Here is a 17,154-nt window from a genome sequence, read left to right on the forward strand (position 1 = left end):
AAAGAACTGAATGTATTTTGATATTATCATCAACTGAGTATTAAACTGTCAAAAATCTGGGGTAAGTACAGCACAAGCAAAGATGCAAATACTACCGAGTGACCACTTAGGGAATGTTCTAGTAATGCATGTGGATCAAAAGTTTCTAGATAAGTTCCACATACCCAAGGACGGTTCTGACCCTGGTAATCCCTGACCAATCAGCTAGTCCTAGATTTGCAGGATAAATCTAGTTGGGGTTTTTTTTCATTTTTTACATTTATTTATTTTTGAGAGACAGAGAGAGAAAGAGCATGAATGGGGGAGGGGCAGAGAGAGAAGGAGACACAGAATCTGAGCCAGCTGTCAGCACAGAGCCCTATGTGGGCTCGAACCCACAAACCATGAGATCATGACCTGAGCCGAAGTCGGATACTCAACCTACTGAGCCACCCAGGCGCCCCAGGATAAATCTAGTTTGGACTTTGAAGCCCAAAACAGGAGTGGAGTTGCTTTAGGAAATCCTAGAGAGAGGGCAATTTAGTCTCTGTAGATTCTCTTTAAGTTTTTAAACTGATTTCATACTGTAAGTCCCAATTCAGCCCAAATCTGCGTTGGCTCCCATAAGATGCCTCCCCAGTGGCCTTCTAGAACCCTCCTATACCCCCACTGCCTTGAACCTTGATGAAAACCCAAGAAAATCATAGTGGGTCCAGGCAGCCTGGTCTTGCCTGGTGAGAGTTCCAGAGTGTTGGCTTCAGAGCTACCTCAGAACTCATGTCAAGGCTCCCTGTGGTCATTCATTGGACTTAGTACCAAACTCGGCAGGATGCTTGAGTCTTTCTTGCAGATAACCCTCCCAGAGAGGGTAGGGAAGATGCACACAGCTCTGCTGGGTCTCCACTGTGGGGCGACAGAAGCCAGGAGATGGATCTGAGAGTGGAATTCTGCCACTTTCTCCCCAGTTCTGGAAAGGTTTTCTTCCACATCTTTGAGAGTTTCCTGTGCCTGTTAGGTAGGTCACGTATTCGGCTCAATGTGATTTTTTTCGTAGGTACATATAGGACTCCTAGAGGAAACAGGGCAGACATAAACACACTAACTTCTTGTTGAGGCTATAGGTTCTGTGAACAATAGCAGCTGCCAGTAGGAACAGAACAACTGACACAAGTTGCTCTTTTTGTATTAATATTACAAACACCATCGTTATGTTTACTCCGTGATGTTTACTCCGTATCTGTTCCAAGGAGTTCAAAAGACTTCTCAGATGATTTGTAGGAGGTTCTCAGCACACTGGCTGTACCAAGATTGGTTTGGGGACACTTGGTCCAAGGTAGCTAGAGACTTAGTCTCCTTCAACATCTTCCTCCAAAGTCACCGTCTTGCAAAATCAGGACCAATAAGTGAAAATCTCTGACTGGTGCCCATTGGAGGCCACGCTGTATTTAATGACCAGATAAAGAGATATAAAGAGATTCCCACGGCTGGAGTTACCCTTGACAGCAGGACTTACATTTTGCTTTGATTTCCAGAACTAAGACCTCCATCATCAGATCCTCCCTAATGTGACCAATAGTCTCCTTTCTGGATATGCCTCCCACGATAATGACAAGTTTTAGTCTGAATATATCTCATCTGTCCATCTGCCTTGAGAGAGGGTTTTAGAGCCAGATTTTCCCCCTTTACCTCTTCCCTATTTCCCATGCTAGACTAATCTGCTAAGAGCAGATTCTCAATAAAGAGTAAATTCTCAGTTAAAGTCACCCCATTGTAATTTTTCATTGCCGTGATTTTGATGACCTGAAATCCTTTCTTAGTTTGTACAAGAAGGGTAGGTAGAGAGAAAGTGAAACTGTTTCAGGTCTCTGGAAGCCAGGGCAAGGAGCTAAGTTTGGCCTAAGAACAGCAAAATCAGGCACATGATGTGTAACTTTCACTTTTATTTGAGCCCCTGCACCCTGTAACTATTTAAGGAAGAGCTGTCAGGTGACAGTGAATTAGTACAGGCAAGTCCCATAAAAGGGACCTTAGAGACCACCAAGTCAGACCATTTACCTCCACTAAACCCTCCAGTGATAGTCACTGTTAATTGTAGAAATCTAATGCATTTTGAGGAAGCTTTACTTAAAGATCACATGTTAGGTCACAAGACAAGTCTCAATAAATTCAAGAAGATAAAAATCATATCAAGCATCTTTTCTTGACCACAATGACAAAAACTAGAAATTAATTATAAGAAGAAAACTGGAAGCAACACAAACATGCAGGGACTAAACAACATGCTACTAAATGAAGAAATCAAAATATACCTGGAGACAAATGAAAATGGAAACACAACGCTCCAAAATCTATGCAACAGGACAAAAGCAGTTCTTAGAAGAAAGTTCAAAGTGGCACAGGCCTACCTCAAAAAAAAAAAAAAAAACCCCAAGAAAAATCCAAATAAACAATTTAACCTTGCACCTAGAAGAACTACAAAAAGAACAAATAAAACCTAAAGTTACTAGAAGGAAGGAAATAATAAAGATAAGAGTGGAAGTAAATGAAATAGAAACCAAAAACAAAAAACAATAGAAAAGATCAATGAATCTAAAAGCTGGCTTTTTAAAAAGATAACCAAAATTGATAAACTGCTTGCCAGACTCATAAAGAGAGAGAGAGAGAGAGAGAGAGAGAGAGAGGGAGCTCAAATAAATAAAATCAGAAATGAAAGAAAGTTACAACCAACACCACAGAAATACAAAGGATCATAAGAGACTATTACGAATAATGTATGCCAAAAAATTAGAAAATGTAGAAAAAAGGGGTAAATTCCTAAAAAATACTTCCAACACTGAATTATAAAGACATAGAAAATCTGAATTGACTGATTACAAATAACAAAATTGAACCTATTTTAGTTTTTAAACTCTCCAAAATGAAAAGTCCAGGACCAGACAGCATCAAAGGTAAATTCTACTAAGCATTTAAAGAAGAGATAACACCTGTCTTTCTCAAGGTATTGCAAAAAATTGAAGAGGGAGGAACACTTTGAACCTCGTTTCACAAGGCCAGCATTACCCTGATTCTGAAACCAGACAGACAACACACAGAAGAAGATTATAGACCAATATCATTAATGAACAGAGATGCAAAAATCCTCAACAAAATACTAGTGAACCAAATTCAACAATATATTAAAAGTGTCATACACCATGATCTAGTGGGGTCTGTTCCAGAGAAGCAAGAATCTTGATTCAACATCTACAAATCAATCAACATGATATACCACATTAACAAAATAAAGACTAATAATAATATGATCACATCAATAGATGCAGAAAAACCATTTGACAAAATTCAACATCTATTTATGATAAAAACTCTCAACAAAGTAGATATAGAAGGATACCTCAAGATAATAAAGGCCAACTAACAAACCCGCAGCTAACATCATACTCAACAGTGAAGAGTTGAAATCTTTTCCTCCAAAATCAGTAAGAAGGAGGTCCACTCTTACCACTTTTATTTAACAATATTGAAAGTCTTAGCCATATCAATTAGGCAAGGGAAGGAAATACGAGTCATTGGGTAAGTAAAATTGGAAAATGGAAAAGAAAAAGTAAACTGTCACTATTTGCAGATGGCATAATATTATATAAAGAAAACCATAAGGATGTCACCAAAAAACTGTTAGAACTAAATAAACAAATTTAATAAAGTCACAAGATACAAAATTAACATACAGAAATAGTAATTTTCCTATACACTTATAATGAGCTATCAGAAAGAAAACTTAAGGCTGTAATCCCATTTACAATCACATCAAAAAGAATAAAACACCTAGGAATAAAGCTAACCAAGATGAAAGACCCGTACTCTAAAAACTATGAGACATTGATTAGAGAAACTGAAGATGACACAAATAAATGGAAGGACATTCCATGCTCATAGATTGGAAGAATTAATATTGCTAAATGTCCATGCTACCCAAAGAAATATACAGATTCAATGCAATCCCAATCAAAATTCCACTGGCGTTTTTCAAAGAGCTAGAACAAAGAATACCAGAGTTTATGGGAAAACACAAAATATCCCAAAAAGTCAAAGTAATCTTGAGAAAGAACAAAGCTGGAGGTGTCATGCTTCTTGATTTCATACTATACTACAGAGCTATAGTCATCAAAACAGTATGGTACTGGCATGAAAATATACATATAGATCAATGGAGTAGAATAGGGAGCCTGGACATAAATCCACATATATATGCCAATTAATCTATAACAAGATGCAAGAATATACACAGGGAGAAGATAGTCCCTTCAATAAATAGTATTGGGAAAACAGGGTGGCTACTTGCAAAAGAATGAATCTGTATCTTATACAATACACAAAAATAAATTCAAAGTGGATTAAAGACTTGATGTAAAACCTGAAACCATAAATCTCCTAGAAGAAAACATAGGCAGTAAGCCCTTTGACATCAGTCTTGGGGGCCAGTCTCCTCAGGCAAGGGCAACAAAAGCTAAAATAAATGAATAATATTACATCACACTTAAAAGTTTTGCACAGCAGAGGAAACTATCAACAAAGTGAAAAGGCACATTACTAAACAGGAGAAGATATTTGCAAATTATGCAACCAATAAGGGGTTAATGTTGAGAATATATTTTAAACTGACACAATTCTTATCACAATGAGCACTAAGTAATATACAGAGTTGCTAAATCACTAGATTCTGCACCTAAAACGAATATAACACTGTCTGTTAACTGTACTGGAATTAAGGTTAAAAACTTAATAAAAAAAAAAAAAACTAAGCTGAGAATTCCATGACCAATTATTGTGACATTTCTCCTCAGCCAATAACCAAGTGAGTAGTAAGAGAATGGGTGAACATCTAGGGGAAAAGATGCCCAATAATTAACCTGCCACTCTGGCATATTATAAGAACAAAAGTAAGGCAAGTATATTTGGGATTTTCAAAATTTCCATTAAATAAACAGAAATAAATTCTGACCGAAATAAAAAAAGTATACAACTTAATATCAAAAAAGCAAACACCCTGATGATAAGATGGGCAGCAGATATGAATGGACGTGTTTTCCAAAGAAGACGTACACATGGCCCTCAGGCACATGATGTTCAGCATTACTAACAGTCAAGGAAATGCACATGGAAACCAAAATGAAGTATCACCTCACACCTGTCAGATTAGCTAGTATCAAAAAGACAAAAAATAACAAATATTGGTGAGCAGGAGGAGAAAAGGGAGCCCTCATGCACTGTTGGTGGGAAAATAAATCAGTGCAGCCATGGTGGAAAACAGTATGGAAGTTCCTCAAAAAATTAAAACTAGAACTACCAGCAATTCCACTCCTGGGTAGGTATCCAAAGAAAACATAAACACCAATTCAAAGAGATATATCAAACCTAAATTCCCTTAAGATTTATAGCTGAAATTGAGAAGCAACGTAAGTGTCTATCAACAGATGAATGGATAGCGGTTCCTCAGTGTCTCAGTCAGCTATGCGTCTGACTTTTTCTTTCTCCACAGATCTCACAGTTTACAGGATCGAGCCCCACATCAGGCCCTGTGTTGACAGCATGGAGGCTGCTTAGGATTCTCTCTCCTCTCTGCCCCTCTCCCACTCATTCTTTCTCTCTTTCTCAAAATAAATAAACTTTAAAAATATAGATGAATGGATGAAGAAGATGCAATAGAAATATTACTCAGCCATGAATATAAATGAAATCTTGCCACTTGCAACAACATGGGTGGACCTAGAGGGTATCATGCTAAGTGAAATAAGCTGGACAGAGAAAAACAAATACCATATGTTTTCTCTTATATGAAGAATGTAAATAAACAAAAACAAAACAACAAAAAATAAATAAATAAAACAGAAACAGAATCATAGATACCAGAAACAAACCATTGATTACAGAGAGGGTAGTGGTGGGGGGCAGGCAAAATCAGTGAATAGGATTAAGAGGTACAAACTTCCAGTTATATGATAAATAAGTCACTGGGATGTAATATACCACATAGAGAACATGGTTGATAATATTGTAATAAGTTTGATGGTGATAAATGGTAACTACACTTATTGTGTATCATATCACTATCATATACAACTGAAATTAATAGGATATTGTATGTCAACTATACTCCAATTAAAAAAATTCCTAACAAAACTGGAAGAGGACTTCAACTATCTCCATTTTTACCTCCATTTGTACTTTGTTTCCTTTTTTTTTAAGTTTATTTATTTCGAGAGAGACAGAGACAGCGTGAGTAGGGGAGGGGCAGAGAGAGAATCCCAAGCAGGATTCGTGCTGTCAGCCCAGAACCCAATGTGGGGCTGGATCACACAAAATTGTGAGATCATGACCTGAGCCAAAACCAAGAGTTGGATGTTTAACTGACTGAGGCACCCAGACACCCTTGTACTTTCTAATTGATTAAGTTCTTTCCAGCTTCTCTCATAACTCAGGCAATAGACCCAGGGGACAAAGCATCCGCCATGGGAACTGAAAATGCTCCTCAAGCAACATGACTGCCCTGAGCCAGCAGCCTCCATGTGACTGACCCCAGGACAAGGACCTATCGGACTTTCACTGCCCACCTGCCTGTACCCACTGCCCACCGTCCCACATTCTCCTTACATAAACCAGGAAGGATTTTCAGCACTTTGGAGACAGTCTTTGAGACACTAATCTGTTATCTTCCTGGTGTTGGCCTCACTGAAATAAACTCCTGTCTTCTTTCACCACCACTCCCCTCCCTGCCTTCAGACAACCCCATTGGCACCCATTGCCTTCAGCGGTGAGTGGCTGAACCTGGTCTGTTTGGGGGCCCTCAGAGCCAGGTTCTTTGCACCCCTGCACCCTGCCTGTAAAGCAACACCAACCAGAACAGAAGCTCTGTGAGAGCCTGGCCCTTATCTGTCCCTCCTCCACACTGCTGTGTCCCTAAGTTCGGGCACAGTGCTCGGCATATAGTAGGAGCTCAATAACTACTGGGGGGTGGGGGAAGGAAGAGAAAGAGACACCAGGGATGGGCAGTTGGAGAAAAGGCCATGGGAGGACACAGCAAGGAGACATCCATCCATAAGCCATAAAAATGGGTCTCAGAAAAAACCAACAACCCCATTGGCACCTTGATCTTGGACTTCCAGCCTCCAAGTAAGAAAATAGAATGTCCATTGTTTATTAAGCCCCCCAGTTTGTGGTACTTTGTTAGGGCCACCAAACGGACCCACTAGGCCAGTGTTTGGATACAAGCTGTTCCCCAGGAAGGAATGTCCTGTTGGATGAGGCAGCTCCCTTCACTTGAGGCAGGGTCTGAGCAGGCGACTCAGTGGCTGGGGCTGGGTCTTGTAGGGGCCGGGCTGAACCCCACGGCACCCTCTGCAGCAAAGGCCCGTGACAGTGCAATGGCCCATGAGGACCGGGATGGCTACAACAAGGACGAGGACTGTATTAAATCAACTTGGTAACTTGCTATCAAATCCAGGCTTTAAAATCTCAAATGAATTTGGATTCATAAAGCAGTATGTCAGCATCTGAATCTTAAAGATCATTTCGTCAAACCCCTTTTGAAACGCCAGGGGCCTAGAGGCTCAGAAAAGTCAAGATTCCCTCAAGATCTAGAAGGCAACGTGAAAACCAAGGTGGACCCGAGATCCTGGCTTCCTGGTGTTCTTTCTAAGATATCCTGTCTAGCTAAAATTGGTTTTATAGTCACTAGACCTACGTGGCTCTAAATATAATTTAGAGCTTCCAGCTTGAAAACAAAGCCCAATGTAAACCACACTGTGTGTAAACTTGGCAGTCACAGCTATGACTGGGCCCCAGTGAGGAAACTTCCCAAGACCTCGGGACTCAGGGCACAGTGTGCACGGACTGGCCCAACACAGCAGAGGACATGGAGGTGACTGCTTTTCTGTGAATTTGTCCCAGGTGGGAACAGGAGAGATCAGATCTCTCCAGCCTCCTCTCTCTCCCCTTATTTCCTCTCCTCCCCCCTCCTTTCACTCTCTCCTCTTCCCCTCCTCCTTCCCTTTGCTCTCCCTCTCAATTCTGCTGCATTATCTGCACATCTTAAGTAACATAATCTCATTGTTTAACCTAAGGAACCAGAATTTTAGCCCAGAGATGATAAAGCTAAAGAGTTGAATAGCTATTGGTCCTCCATAATAAATGTTACTTTTCTTTTTTGTTGTCGTATTTGTGCAACATCTCCTTTATAAGTCCATTTTGTTCTCCTATACAGGTTTTTCCAGAATAACCAAGAAGTCTTTACTGAGTCTGTGGATCCCAAACCTTACAATTAAAGGCTTCGGGCTTCTTTCAGACGTCCTGGCAGAATTTTCTCCAGAATGTAAGAGTTACCTTAGGAGGGCGACCAAGCGGCCATTTTACTGTGGGTCAGAGAATAGTTCCAGGCACCAACCAGGCACCAACGACCCCCACTCTCTGATCTGGAATGTCTCACACCACTTGAAATATAGCCTACCATGGAATTCCAGTATCCCCTCACCCCGCCAAAAGGAAACAGCCAATCCCATCCTGCCACAGTCCAAAGATGCCCTTACTTGGCTATCTGCCCACCCAAGATCAAACCCGGAACTCTTGCACCCACAAAACATCTTGCCCTCCCGTACCAGGCGTGACTTCCCTGACTCCTCCCCACTCCCGGAGTCACAGAACCTCGCCTGGAAATCACAGATCCCAATAAAGGCTCTCTTGGCTCCATAACTTGGTCTCTTCCTTTCCTCTCGTCTCTGCCTCCATCTATTAAATCTTACAGTGTTATACCCAAGTTTTCTTTATCATCCCCCAAAACCGAGTCACGCATGCAAAAGCAAAGGGCTTTATTACGGGTTTAGGCTGGCCGGACCTAAGCTCAGGCTCACAGACTTTACCAGTGCAGTGGATCCGCGCTGAGAGCCCCAAACAGAGGGGGGGTAGGGCCGTTTTTGGAAAGGGGGAGTTACAGGAAATTGTGACACAGGTACAGGAGTCCAATCATTATAGCATAATATCATTGACAGTAACTTTAACCAATTACAGACTGGACCCAGGAGCCTCACGTAGGGTATATCTTTAGGCCTGCCCTTAGAAATGTTAAAAGTGTTCACTGGCCTTTCCTGATTGGGTGTTACAAGGGTGGTCCCTCCTTCCCTGGGCAATGTGTGCCCTTCTATTGTCTAATGATTCTGAGAAGCTGACACCTAGGCCTCCAAGGTCAGAGTCAGTTTGATTCAGACCTGTGTCCTTACAACAGAATGTGGTGAGGTGCCCCGAGCAAACTCAGTTGCCTGAAAGTAACAGAAACTCCTGACCCAAGTGACTGAAACAGTAATGAATGTACTTTCTCACATAAAACTAGTACAGGGGGAGAGTAACCCTCTCCATGAAAAGAGTATGTTGCTAGATGAAATATGAAGAGCATCACCAGGAAAAATGAAAAAACTGATAAATTAGTGCCAAATGCTTGGGCCAAAGTTGAGGCAAAGTCTGAATCCAGAAAGAGAAGGAATGCTCGGCCACTTTGCCCCAGGGCACCAGAGCCTGGGTCCCAAGGCCTCCCCGAGGGAGAGGGAGTAATCAACGCCTAGGCAGGGGTCTTACTGAGGTGCCTCTGGGCTGATAATCCAAAGGGTCCTCTGTCAAGGTCAGTGTGAAGTAGAAACAAACCCCCTCATCCCCTAAGATCCTAGGGGACCTCAAAGAAGTTTGCTGGGTACTGACTACGAAAGAGGAAAGAAAAAGAAGAAAGAGAAAGGAGGAGGGGTCTTGACTGCAGCCTCACCCTTGTTGCCTTGGGCAGAGCTGCAGGCCTAGCTCCCTTCTGGATGCTCAAGCCAGGAATCGGGTTTAAGGTGTCACTGACCAGTAGAGCCCCCAGGCCTCTGGCAGAAGCAAATGTAAATCCTCTAAGGAGGAAGCACTTCTATCCCAACCTCCCGGAAGCCCTAGATGTCATTTTTCTAAGAGCCATGGCCTCTGCACAGAGTTAAACGGCAAATCAGGAAACAAGGTTCTGTGAGAAAGGGCCAGCGGAAGCAAGAAAGAGCAGAAATAGACCTGCACGAACTTTTAGAAATGTATCAGATATAAATTGTAAACCAACTACACTGCTGGGTTTCAAGACATAAGCCACGTCCACGGGAAAGGCTGCCCCGCTGTTGCACAGTTCAGCAACTCAACACTTCATTCAGGTATCTCAATACTTCCCACCTTTCTACCTTGGCCTCCATCCTCAGCAACTTGTTTGTCCTCCACCAGATCTCCTCATGATCACAATATGGCTGCAGCTGCTCCAGGTTTCACAACCACACAATCTCCAGAGGCAGAAAAGAGAGGGCATGTTTCCATGTCACCCTTTTTAACACTGAATCATCCGAGCTGACTTCGAACACTTCACGGGTCAGGATTACATCACACCCCCATGACTAAGGGAATTACAGGGAAGGAAAGTAACTGAATTCGTTCAATAATGATTCAGTTGTTGGCACTTGGGACAGAGGGCCCACCCTACAGCTTTTATGGAAGAGGATGAACATATAAACAAGATGCAAGCTCTAACAGCAAGGTTAAAAAAATGTGGTGGGGAGGGGTGTGGACTGAGGTAGGAATCCATCTTTAGCAGCCTCCCTTTCCCAGGTTTTCAAAATGCACAGTCTGCTGATAACATGTTCTAATTCGGACTTTTGGCCTCTAATCATCTGACAGTTGCTCAATTGTAGAGTATTACCTCTGTTCTCACCTGCCAAAGAAGCTGTTTTAGCAAATGCAGGATTTAGTGCATGGCTTTTGCCACCCTTGTGCTGATTATTAACATTTAAAAATCTGTTAACGTTTTATTTATTTTTGAGAGAGAGACACACACAGAGGATGAGCAGGGGAGGGTCAGAGAGAGGGAGACAAAGAATCCGAAGCAGGCTCCAGGCTCTGAGCTGTGAGCACAGAGCCTGATGTAGGGCTCAAACCCATGAACTGCGAGATCAGGACCTGAACTGAAGTCGGCCGCTTAACTGACTAAGCCATGCAGGCACCCCTGATTATTAACATTTAATATGAGGGGCACTTGGCTGGCTCACTAGGTGAAGCAGGCGACTCTTGATCTTAGGGTCATGAGTTCAAGCCTCATTTTAGGCGTAGAGATTACATTTCAAAAAATTGTTAAACATTTAATATGATACTCTCCTAGTTCTGTTTTCCAGACTCTAGGTTTTGTTTTGTGAGGAAATGACACTTTGCATAACCTACTGCCAAGGCACAGGTTTCAATTCTACGAGTCCACAGTATTGTCAAGTACTGAATTTTTACTATTGTAAGGTTAAAGTCCACATCTGAAAGCTGAGAAAGAATTAAAAATCAATGTGTGGAAGTTAAAGAAAGGGGACAGGCACTTTGTGGCCTTTCTGGGGTTTCCACAGTAATACAGAGATTGACGTTTCAAAGTGTCCCTCATTAACTTTTGTGGACCCTAGCCTGGCCCAGGAGAATGGGATGCGTTATGGAATTTCACGTGTTGGGTCACTTCTCAGAGGTCAGGGAGGATCATACATTCCCAGGGCCCACATCCAGGCTTATCCACTGAGCCCCCCTGGCAAAAGTCCTGTAAGTATTAGAGACCACGGTCCCGGGTTCTTGGTGTGCACCTGTTGTCTGGGGTCCCTGTCACTCAGAGCAACGTCCATATTCGGCAGAGAAAACGTATGGCCATCATCCTCATAATCATGACAGAATCATTGCACATTATTCCTGATCCCCATCTCTGCTACTGAGGTACCCCACACCCTCCCTGCGGGCGGTGGGCACCTCCCTGGGGAAGCCAGGGTAGGACATTAGACAGCCCCCGGATCCTTGCCCCAAACTCAGGGGATACACTTACGTTTCTGGGCCCTGCTTTTATAAAGTGTTATCATTTCTACGTTCATTATCATTGCTTCCTCCTACAGATCTCTTTTATTACTACAAACAAATTTACCTTGGAATTCAAAATGCCTGCCTACACACCTCTCCCTTAACTTTTATTTTCTGTATATTATTAACCCTATATATCAGAAAAGTTCAGTTCCCCAGGGAACTGTTTGCCAGGGATTCTGACTTTGAGAGGAAGTTAAAATTGAATACTTCTCACAACCCATTTAACTCCAAAATGTTCTGGCTCTAAATGCCTAAAGCAACACTAGCTACTATGATACAGCTGTGGACTGAAGTGTGCTCCCCTCACATTCACACGTGAAGCCCTAACCCCCAATGTGATGGTTGGGGGATAGGGAGTTTTAGGGGGTAATTAAAGTTAAACAAGGTCATAAGGATGAGACCCTAATCCAATATGACTGGCGTCCTTGTAAAAAGAGGAAGAAACACTAATGATATTGCCATTCAGGGGAAAGACCGTGTGAGGACCCAGGGAGAAGAGAGTGTCCACAAGCCACTCAGAGGGGTCTCAGCAGAGACCAAACCTGCTGATACACTGATCTTGACCTTGCAGCCTTCAGAACTGTGAGAAGATAAATGTCTGCAGCATAAGGCTCCCAGTCTGTAGGATATTCCTATGGCAGCCTGAGCACACTAATATACACACAAAAAGAGGGTGAGATCCACTTCTTTCTCACTTAATAGCTTACTATCCAGTCATGGTTCCCAGACATAGGGAAAAAAAAGTAGCCAGCAAATACTTCAAGCTTTTTGTAGTTTCCTTGGTGCATGACGTTCATTTCATTTAAAGTCATCTTTAGTCCCTGTCTTGGTCTGATCTATGCAAACCTGCTGTATGACAATTTTGTGTCTCTGCATGCTCTCACTGTCAGTCAAACAAGTGCCTTGGGATTACATGGATAGCTCCCAATACACTAACCTGGGATTCTCCCAACTTCGTTTTTTTTTTTTTAATCCAAATTAGTTAAGGTATAAGGTAGCACTGGTTTCAGGAGTAGAATTTAGCGATTCATCACTTACATATAACACCCAGTGCTCATCACAACAAACACCCTCCTTAATGCCCATCCTCCATTTGACCCATACTCCCACCACCTCCCCTCCAGAAACCCTCAATTTGTTCTCTGTGTTTAAGGGTCTCTTATGGTTTGTCTTTCTCTCTGGGTTTTTTTTTTTATCTTATTTTTCTTTCCCTTCCCTATTTTCATCTGTTTTGGTCCTTAAATTCCACATAATAAGTAAAATCGTATAATATTCATCTTTCTCTAACTTATTTTGCTTAGCATCATATATACATATCATATCTTCTTTATCCATTCATCAGTTAATGGGTATTTGGACTCTTTCCATAATTTGACTATTGTTGATAGTGCTGCTGTATATATTGGGGTGCAAGTGCCCCTTCAAATCAGCATTTTTTTACCCTTTGGATAAATACCTAGTAGTATAATTGGTGGGTCACAGGGTAGTTCTATTTTTAATTTTTTGAGGACCCTCCATACTCTTTTTATCAGAGTGGCTATACCAGTTTGCATTGCCACCAACAGTGCAAAAGTGTTGGCCTTTCTCTGCATCCTTGCCAGTATCTGTTGTGGCCTGAGTTGTTAATTTTAGGCATTGTGACAGATGTGAGGTGGTATCTCACCGTGGTATTGATTTGTATTTCCCTAATGATGAGTGATGGTAAGCATCTCTTTCATGTGTCTGTTTGCCATCTGGATGTCTTCTTTCGAAAAGTGTCCATTCATGTCTTCTGCCCATTTCTCTACTGGATTTTTGCTTTTTGGGTGTTACATTTGATAAATTCTTTATAGATTTTGGATAATAAACTCTGTATCTGATATGACATTTGCAAATATCTTTTCCCATTCTGTCAGTTGCCTTTTAATTTTGTTGATTGTTCCCTTAATCATGCAGAACCTTTTTATCTTAATGAGGTCCCAATAGTTCATTTTTGCTTTTGTTTCCATTGCCTCTGGAGACATGTCTAGTAAGAAGTTGCTGCCTGTTTTTTCCTCTAGGATTTTGATGGTTTCCTGTCATACATTTAGGTCTTTCCTCCATTTTAAATTTAGTTTTGTGTATGGTGTAAGAAAGTAGTCCAGTTTCATTCTTCTGCATGTTGCAGTCCAATTTTCCCAGCTCCACTTGCTGAAGAGACTGTCTTTTTTCCATTGCATATTCTTTCCTGTTTTGTTAAAGACTGGTTGGCCATATATTTGTGGGTCCATTTTTGGTTCTGTTCCATTGACCTATGTGTCTTTTTTTGTGCTGGTACCATACTGTCTTGATGATTACAGCTTTGTAAAACAGCTTGAAGTCCAGAATTGTGATGCCTCCAGCTTTGGTTTTCTTTTTCAAGATTTCCTTGGCTATGTGGGTTCTTTTGTGGTTCCATACAGATTTTAGAATTGTTTGTTCTCGCTTGTGAAGAATGCTGGTATTATTTTGATAGGAATTGCATTGAATGTGTAGATTGCTTTGGGTAGTTTATTTATTTTAACAATATTTGTTCTTCTAGTCCATGAGCATGGAATGTTTACCATCTCTTTGTGTCTTCTTTAATTTCTTTCACAAGCTTTCTATAGTTTTCAACATATAGACCTTTTGCCTCTTTGGTTAGGTTTATTCCAAGGTATCTTATGATTTTTGGCACAATTGTAAATAGAATCAATTCCTTGATTTCTCTTTCTGTTGTTTCATTATTGGTATATAGAAATGCAACTGATTTCTGTACATTGATTTTATATCCTACAACTTTGCTGAATTCATGTATCAGTTCTAGCAGCGTTTTGGTGGAGTTTCTTGGGTTTTCCACATAGAATATAGGATTCCCCCTTAAAACCTTGTCCACATGAAATGACTCAAGCCCTGTAAATCCTACTCTGTGGGGGCTACTGGGAACCCCTTCAGGCGTGTAGCCTTCTCTACCCAGCTGCTGGCATGTTGGCAGTTCAGGCTTTCTCCTTCCGAAGAGAGCTGCCTCACTCAAGGTACATCCCACCCCAGGGGCAGCCTCAGCTCCCATCTCCTTCTACTCCCACGGCCTCCGTGTCACTCCTGCAACAGGCTAGGTACGCATCCATGCAGGCCCTTGCCTTATATGGTCCCTTTGTGGGAATATTCTCCAGCTACCCACATGGCAAACTTCCTCCCTTCCTCTAAGTCTCCGGTCCTGTCTTTCTTCTTAGCGAGCCCTGCCCCCATCCACCTGCACAACCTTACAACCTGCCCAGCTCCACTCTACCTCAGTATGCCCAGCTCTCCCTCCTACCCTATTGTTTCCCCCCACTTCTAACCTACTATATACAGTTCATGTTTGCTGTCTCCCTCCACTAGCAAGGCAAGGGCCTGTTTTGTTCACAGATGTATTCCAAGCACACAGTGGATACACAGGAACACTTTGTTAAATTTATTTGATAAACTTTTCATCAGCTTAAGTAGAGATATGACTTCACTCTTCATAGGATCCAACTCACTGACATCAAAAAAAAGCCATGATAGGGGTGCCTAGGTGGCTCAGTTGGTTAAGTGTCCGGCTTTGGCTCAGGTCATGATCTCACGGTTTGTGGGTTTGAGCCCTGCATTGGGCTCTGTGATGACCACTCAGAGCCTGGAACCTGCTTCAGATTCTGCGTCTCCCTCTCTCTCTGACCCTCCCCTGCTCACACTGTCTCTCAAAAATAAATTAAAAACTTAAAAAAATTTTTTTTAAAGCCATGATAAAGAAAATGCAGTCTTCTTTACACAACGGAGAACTTATGCTACCTTGGAGAATTCTGAGTCTCAGTGTCAAATGCCATAAAAGTAGTACCAAAATACCTAGCATACTTAACTATGACAGGTCACTTTTTCCTCTTTCCTTAACTGTAAACAAAATTATTTTCAGGAATTACCAAAACTAATTTTATTTTTATACTTAATTATAAGGGTTTTTTTGCTTGATTCCTTATTTGGTTTTACAACAACTAGCAAAAGGTTTTTAGAGGAGTCAACATGGCAGAGAAGTAGGGAGACAAAGTTCTCTCATCCCTCAAACACAGCAGTATTGAGGCCAGAAGACTTGGAACTCCAGGAACCTGAGCTACAGAGTGACAGAAACATCTCCAGGGGCCCACGGGGACACCACAACAGGCCATAGGTGCGTGCCTGCAAACTGGGAGAGACAGAAAGGGTGGTGTAGGCACAGAGAGGAGGAGTCCCCTTCTGTGGACAGACAAAAGGAAAAGAAAGAGAGGCTGTGGAAGTGAAGGGTTGTATTCAGACAAGAGAAAACCACGGACGGGGATCAAGAAAAATGGAGGAAGATCCAATTTCTAACTGCGGGGCTTTCTCCGGACTGGGGCTGGCTGCCCTGTTCATGTACCTAGGGAGGGCAGCCTCACCAGGCTTGGTAGCTAGCTCTCAGGTGCAGTTGGAGAGAGCAATTCTCTCCCTTGAGTGCTGTGGGAAGAAGGCAAATAGTCATTCCAAGGCAAAAGACCCTGCAGGACCCTCACCACCCACAGGCCCTTTGTCGGCAGGCTGGGCAGAGAGGCGCTACCCTGGGAACCAGGATGCATGGAGTGGGATCCTTTAAGACACAGGGGTTTGGGGGCACCTGGGTGGCTCAGTTGGTTAAGCCTCCGACTTCAGCTCAGGTCAGATCTCACGTTTGTGGGTTCAAGCCCCGCGTCAGGCTCTGTGCTGACAGCTAGCTCAGAGCCTGGAGCCTGCTTCCGGTTCTGTGTCTCCTTCTCTCTCTGCCCCTCCCCCTCTCATGCTCTGTCTCTGTCTGTATCAAAAATAAATAAAACATTTTAAAAAATTAAAAAAAAAGACATAGGGGTTTGAATCACAGATGAGTGCCTGGGAGGTGCAGGAGACTTTGGCACTGTGAGGACAGCTTGAACAGAGTGGTTTGTGACACCCAGTCCGGGGACCCAAGGCTGGAGTGTCACCATTTTTCTCCCCATTACCAACAAGGTGGGGTTTCAGAGAGGGGACAAGAGGCCCAGAGGAGGTAGGAGGAGGCAGGACCCATCTACACCAAACCACACCCCTCCATGCCTGGTAACTGTGTATCTACCAGAGCAGGATTGATGCTGACCAACCAGAGAGCCCCTCCGCCAGACGAGCGCGGCCACTGGTTCCAAGCACAATTAGATATCGGTCCAGTGGTTTTGCATTCTCTGATATGATTCTTGGTCAATTCTTCTTTTAGGTGTGTGTGTGTGTGTGTGTGTGTGTGTGTGT

The 17,154-nt window shown here is 42.5% G+C and overlaps 1 long non-coding RNA gene across 2 annotated transcripts in view; it reads right to left on the minus strand.

Moving 5' to 3' along the window:
- Positions 1-407: 407 nt before the first annotated feature.
- The window catches only part of LOC115289610, a 36,265-nt gene continuing 19,518 nt past the window's right edge, over positions 408-17,154 (minus strand). For both annotated transcript variants that reach the window (XR_003907714.1, XR_003907715.1), the window contains exon 6: positions 408-1,048. This is a non-coding gene — a long non-coding RNA (uncharacterized LOC115289610). The remainder of the gene's footprint in view (positions 1,049-17,154) is intronic.

The sequence above is a fragment of the Suricata suricatta genome, chromosome 4, assembly GCF_006229205.1.
Source record: "Suricata suricatta isolate VVHF042 chromosome 4, meerkat_22Aug2017_6uvM2_HiC, whole genome shotgun sequence".
Classification (NCBI taxonomy): Eukaryota; Metazoa; Chordata; class Mammalia; order Carnivora; family Herpestidae; genus Suricata; species Suricata suricatta.